Here is a 6902-nt window from a genome sequence, read left to right on the forward strand (position 1 = left end):
AACAGTTACTGATGTAGCATTGGAACAGTTACTGATGTAGCATTGGAACAGTTACTGATGTAGCATTGGAACAGTTACTGATGTATCATTGGAACAGTTACTGATGTAGCATTGGAACAGTTACTGATGTAGCATTGGAACAGTTACTGATGTAGCATTGGAACAGTTACTGATGTAGCATTGGAACAGTTACTGATGTAGCATTGGAACAGTTACTGATGTAGCATTGGAACAGTTACTGATGTAGCATTGGAACAGTTACTGATGTAGCATTGGAACAGTTACTGATGTATCATTGGAACAGTTACTGATGTAGCATTGGAACAGTTACTGATGTAGCATTGGAACAGTTACTGATGTAGCATTGGAACAGTTACTGATGTAGCATTGGAACAGTTACTGATGTATATTGGAACAGTTACTGATGTAGCATTGGAACAGTTACTGATGTAGCATTGGAACAGTTACTGATGTATCATTGGAACAGTTATTGATGTAGCATTGGAACAGTTACTGATGTAGCATTGGAACAGTTACTGATGTAGCATTGGAACAGTTACTGATGTAGCATTGGAACAGTTACTGATGTATCATTGGAACAGTTACTGATGTAGCATTGGAACAGTTACTGATGTAGCATTGGAACAGTTACTGATGTAGCATTGGAACAGTTACTGATGTATCATTGGAACAGTTACTGATGTAGCATTGGAACAGTTACTGATGTAGCATTGGAACAGTTACTGATGTATCATTGGAACAGTTATTGATGTAGCATTGGAACAGTTACTGATGTAGCATTGGAACAGTTACTGATGTAGCATTGGAACAGTTACTGATGTATCATTGGAACAGTTACTGATGTAGCATTGGAACAGTTACTGATGTAGCATTGGAACAGTTACTGATGTAGCATTGGAACAGTGACTGATGTAGCATTGGAACAGTTACTGATGTATCATTGGAACAGTTACTGATGTAGCATTGGAACAGTTACTGATGTATCATTGGAACAGTTATTGATGTAGCATTGGAACAGTTACTGATGTAGCATTGGAACAGTTATTGATGTAGCATTGGAACAGTTACTGATGTAGCATTGGAACAGTTACTGATGTATCATTGGAACAGTTACTGATGTAGCATTGGAACAGTTACTGATGTAGCATTGGAACAGTTACTGATGTAGCATTGGAACAGTTACTGACGTATCATTGGAACAGTTACTGATGTAGCATTGGAACAGTTACTGATGTAGCATTGGAACAGTTACTGATGTATCATTGGAACAGTTACTGATGTAGCATTGGAACAGTTACTGACGTATCATTGGAACAGTTACTGATGTAGCATTGGAACAGTTACTGATGTAGCATTGGAACAGTTACTGACGTATCATTGGAACAGTTACTGATGTAGCATTGGAACAGTTACTGATGTAGCATTGGAACAGTTACTGATGTAGCATTGGAACAGTTACTGATGTAGCATTGGAACAGTTACTGATGTATCATTGGAACAGTTACTGATGTAGCATTGGAACAGTTACTGATGTAGCATTGGAACAGTTACTGATGTAGCATTGGAACAGTTACTGATGTAGCATTGGAACAGTTACTGATGTATCATTGGAACAGTTACTGATGTAGCATTGGAACAGTTACTGATGTAGCATTGGAACAGTTACTGATGTAGCATTGGAACAGTTACTGATGTAGCATTGGAACAGTTACTGATGTATCATTGGAACAGTTACTGATGTAGCATTGGAACAGTTACTGATGTAGCATTGGAACAGTTACTGATGTAGCATTGGAACAGTTACTGATGTAGCATTGGAACAGTTACTGATGTAGCATTGGAACAGTTACTGATGTAGCATTGGAACAGTTACTGACGTATCATTGGAACAGTTATTGATGTAGCATTGGAACAGTTACTGATGTAGCATTGGAACAGTTACTGATGTAGCATTGGAACAGTTACTGATGTAGCATTGGAACAGTTACTGATGTATCATTGGAACAGTTACTGATGTAGCATTGGAACAGTTACTGATGTAGCATTGGAACAGTTACTGATGTAGCATTGGAACAGTTACTGATGTAGCATTGGAACAGTTACTGATGTAGCATTGGAACAGTTACTGATGTAGCATTGGAACAGTTACTGACGTATCATTGGAACAGTTACTGATGTAGCATTGGAACAGTTACTGATGTAGCATTGGAACAGTTACTGATGTAGCATTGGAACAGTTACTGATGTATCATTGGAACAGTTACTGATGTAGCATTGGAACAGTTACTGATGTAGCATTGGAACAGTTACTGATGTATCATTGGAACAGTTATTGATGTAGCATTGGAACAGTTACTGATGTAGCATTGGAACAGTTACTGATGTAGCATTGGAACAGTTACTGATGTAGCATTGGAACAGTTACTGATGTATCATTGGAACAGTTATTGATGTAGCATTGGAACAGTTACTGATGTAGCATTGGAACAGTTACTGATGTAGCATTGGAACAGTTACTGATGTATCATTGGAACAGTTACTGATGTAGCATTGGAACAGTGACTGATGTAGCATTGGAACAGTTACTGACGTATCATTGGAACAGTTACTGATGTAGCATTGGAACAGTTACTGATGTATCATTGGAACAGTTACTGATGCAGCATTGGAACAGTTACTGATGTATCATTGGAACAGTTACTGACGTATCATTGGAACAGTTACTGATGTAGCATTGGAACAGTTACTGATGTATCATTGGAACAGTTACTGATGTAGCATTGGAACAGTTACTGATGTAGCATTGGAACAGTTACTGATGTAGCGTATCATTGGAACAGTTACTGATGTAGCATTGGAACAGTTACTGATGTAGCATTGGAACAGTTACTGATGTAGCATTGGAACAGTTACTGACGTATCATTGGAACAGTTACTGATGTAGCATTGGAACAGTTACTGATGTAGCATTGGAACAGTTACTGATGTAGCATTGGAACAGTTACTGATGTAGCATTGGAACAGTTACTGACGTATCATTGGAACAGTTACTGATGTAGCATTGGAACAGTTACTGATGTAGCATTGGAACAGTTACTGATGTAGCATTGGAACAGTTACTGATGTAGCATTGGAACAGTTACTGATGTAGCATTGGAACAGTTACTGACGTATCATTGGAACAGTTACTGATGTAGCATTGGAACAGTTACTGATGTAGCATTGGAACAGTTACTGATGTAGCATTGGAACAGTTATTGATGTAGCATTGGAACAGTTACTGATGTAGCATTGGAACAGTTACTGATGTAGCATTGGAACAGTTACTGATGTAGCATTGGAACAGTTACTGATGTAGCATTGGAACAGTTACTGATGTAGCATTGGAACAGTTACTGATGTAGCATTGGAACAGTTACTGATGTAGCATTGGAACAGTTATTGATGTAGCATTGGAACAGTTACTGATGTAGCATTGGAACAGTTACTGATGTAGCATTGTGTGTGTGTGTGTGTGTGTGTGTGTGTGTGTGTGTGTGTGTGTGTGTGTGTGTGTGTGTGTGTGTGTGTGTGTGTGTGTGTGTGTGTGTGTGTGTGTGTGTGTGTGTGTGGAGGGAGGGAGGGGAGTTAGGAGGGAGCAGGGACATAGAGATAAGGAGCTGCGGCAAGGGGGGTTACAGCTAGGGAGGAGGGGGAGGAGGGGGATACAGGGGGTGGAGGGGGTGCAGCTAGGGAGGAGGGGGTACAGATAGGGGAGGGGGTACAGGGGAGGAGGGGGTTACAGCTAGGGGGAGGGGGTATAGGGCGAGGAGGGGGGTACACGGGGGGCTGCAGAAAGCAGGCAGGCAGCAGTACTCTACAGGCAGGCAGGAGACTGAGCTTTACCCCGAAAGCTCCATCCTCAATCTCTCCATTCCTCTATTCCTCCATTCCTCTATTCCTCCATTCGTCTATTCCTCCATTCCTCTATTCCTCCATTCCTCTATTCCTCCATTCCTTCATTCCTCTATTCCTCCATTCCTCTATTCCTCCATTCCTCCATTCCTCCATTCCTCTATTCCCCCATTCCCCCATTCCACCATTCCCCCATTCCTCTATTCCCCCATTCCTCCATTCCTCCATTCCTCTATTCCTCCATTCCTCCATTCCTCTATTCCTCTATTCCTCCATTCCTCCATTCCTCTATTCCTCTATTGCTCTATTCCTCCATTCCTCTATTCATCCATTCCTCCATTCCTCCATTCCCCCATTCCACTATTCCCCCATTCCTCCATTCCTCCATTCCTCTATTCCTCCATTCCCCCATACCTCTATTCCCCCATTCCTCCATTCCTCCATTCCTCTATTCCTCTATTCCTCCATTCCTCCATTCCTCTATTCCTCTATTCCTCCATTCCTCTATTCCCCCATTCCTCCATTCCTCCATTCCTCCATTCCTCTATTCCTCCATTCCTCCATTCCTCTATTCCTCTATTCCTCCATTCCTCTATTCCTCCTTTCCTCCATTCTTCCATTCCTCTATTCCTCCAACTCTTCTACCCATCACCAGGGCTTACTGAACAAAACAAGCTGCTGCAGGGGAGGTGCTCAAGGCTCATACAGGGAGGCAAGCTTGGCCTGCTGGAGAGGAGAGCCACTCACACTAATGCTTTGTCCCAAATGGCACCCTATTCCCTACATAGTGCACTACTAAATCCACATTGATGTACTGCTCTTATTATGAGGTCATTCCATTTCAAGGTCTGAAGAAAAATATGATTCCGAAAAGAAATTCGGACAAGGCAGTTCAGGATGAGTAATGTTGACGGTTACATCGTAATAGCTCATTGTGAACAGAAATGAAGGCAACTGAATGAAATAGAAAGTTCATCAAAAAATATGGGACGCAGGACTGGATAACGAGCTACGACATTAAAAAAAACTGACTCTGCCCGCAAAAGCTCTCCTAACCCTACTGGCGCACATACAATACAGCAGATACGCTAACGACTGGGGAAGACAGAGCAGAAAAGACTGCTGGTTCAGCTCATGCGTAAAACTGCTTGTGTTACCAAAACATAACTAGCCCTGCGGTTCACCAGCCGCCATTGAAAGCCCCCTTTTACCCACTGAAACACTAGTGGGAACAAGATGAGAGACAGAAGACAACACTTATGAAAAAGATCCCATCACTAGTCATCAGAAGATCACCTCAGGTTCCCACACACACACACACGCACGCACGCACGCACACACACACACACACACACACACACACACACACACACACACACACACACACACACACACACACACACACACACACACACACACACACACACACACACACACACACACACACACACACACACACACACACACACACACACACGCACATACATATGTACACGCATGGACACACACATACACAAATGTAAGGGAAGACTGTTTGGACGTACGGGACTTGTACCACATGATTGATTATCCTCTATAACAGAGAGAGAGAGGGAGAGAGAGGGAGAGAGAGAGAGAGTGTGAGAGAGAGAGAGAAAGAGAAAGAAAGAGAGAGAGAAAGTTAGAGAAAGAGAGAGAGAGAGAGAGAGAGAGAGAGAGAGAGAGAGAGAGAGAGAGAGAGAGAGAGAGAGAGAGAGAGAGAGAGAGAGAGAGAGAGAGAGAGAGAGAGAGAGAGAGAGAGAGAGAGAGAGAGAGAGAGAGAGAGAGAGAGAGAGAGAGAGAGAGAGAGAGAGGGAGAGAGAGAGAGAAAGGGGTAGAGAGAAAGGGGTAGAGAGAAGAATGGTGCAGTGTTTCTGACACTCAGACACATTGTATTACCACATTCCAATTCAAACTAATAAAACTGAAACCAGCAACACACCGCACCTCTAAAGATTTGGCATCAGTCAGGGAAATACGTTCATCCTTTGTTGCCAAACATTCGCCTGCAAGATACGAACCACTACGGAACTGGAAAAACCAGCGAACCATAAAGAACAAATACCGACCCGAAAAGCAACGAATGGTAAAATGACATGGCTGGTAAAACGCCAACGGTTGAGCGATTTTTATTTTAGCGAACACAAACCTTGAATGCAGATGTCAACCTTGTTCTGCTCTGTTCTGCAGTCGTACAAGGTGACACTATGGAACGGGACACTCAGGTATGGTAGCAAAGTAACGTCTGAAACAAACACCCCATTTCTCCAGATCCAAGGGTGAGTTGCCCCTAAGCACTAATCTAGGATCAGTTCCTCTCTATCTCCATCCTAATGGTGGTGAAGAGCAACACTGACCTTGAATCAGAGCTAAGGGGCAACATCCACTAGCTGTTCCTCAACCTGTAGTGTAGTCCACACACCAGCAGCCGTGCTGTGTGAAATTGTGCTAAACTAATCTGTAGTGCTGGCGCACCAGCTGGTTATCTAGCTGACACAGATATTACTCAATGTTCAAGCCAGTGTAGCGCCAAGACCATTATACTGGTGCACAAACACGGACAAGAAAGTACGACACCTTTTAGACTCCTACTCTTCTCATCTCACCAGGTATCTCTCTGGTAAGCAGGTTCTGATCTCAATGAAAAGCAATAAATGAAGAACCAGACGAAGTAAAGTGTAAATAATAAAATAAAAAATGTAGTTCCATGATTCCATTGTACACTGTTCCGTCTTCTCCCCCTTTCCAACACCCTCCCAGTCCCCCTCTCTGACCCCCTCCCAGTCCCCCACTCTGACCCCCTCCCAGTTCCCCTCCCAGTCCCCCTCCCAGTCCCCCTCTCCGACCCCCTCCCAGTCCCCCTCATTGTGCGGGCTTACCTTGTCTTTCTTGGCCCCCCGTAGGGGGAAGAAGCAGGAAAAGAGGAACTTGCCCCAGCTGATGACAGCGGCCAGGCACCAGTTGAGACG

General features: G+C 43.3%; 1 pseudogene; it reads right to left on the reverse strand.

Moving 5' to 3' along the window:
- Positions 1-6902, reverse strand: part of LOC127916744 (tensin-like) — a 182866-nt pseudogene that overhangs the window by 175234 nt on the left and 730 nt on the right.

This window comes from Oncorhynchus keta, chromosome 37 (genome assembly GCF_023373465.1).
Source record: "Oncorhynchus keta strain PuntledgeMale-10-30-2019 chromosome 37, Oket_V2, whole genome shotgun sequence".
Classification (NCBI taxonomy): domain Eukaryota; kingdom Metazoa; phylum Chordata; class Actinopteri; order Salmoniformes; family Salmonidae; genus Oncorhynchus; species Oncorhynchus keta.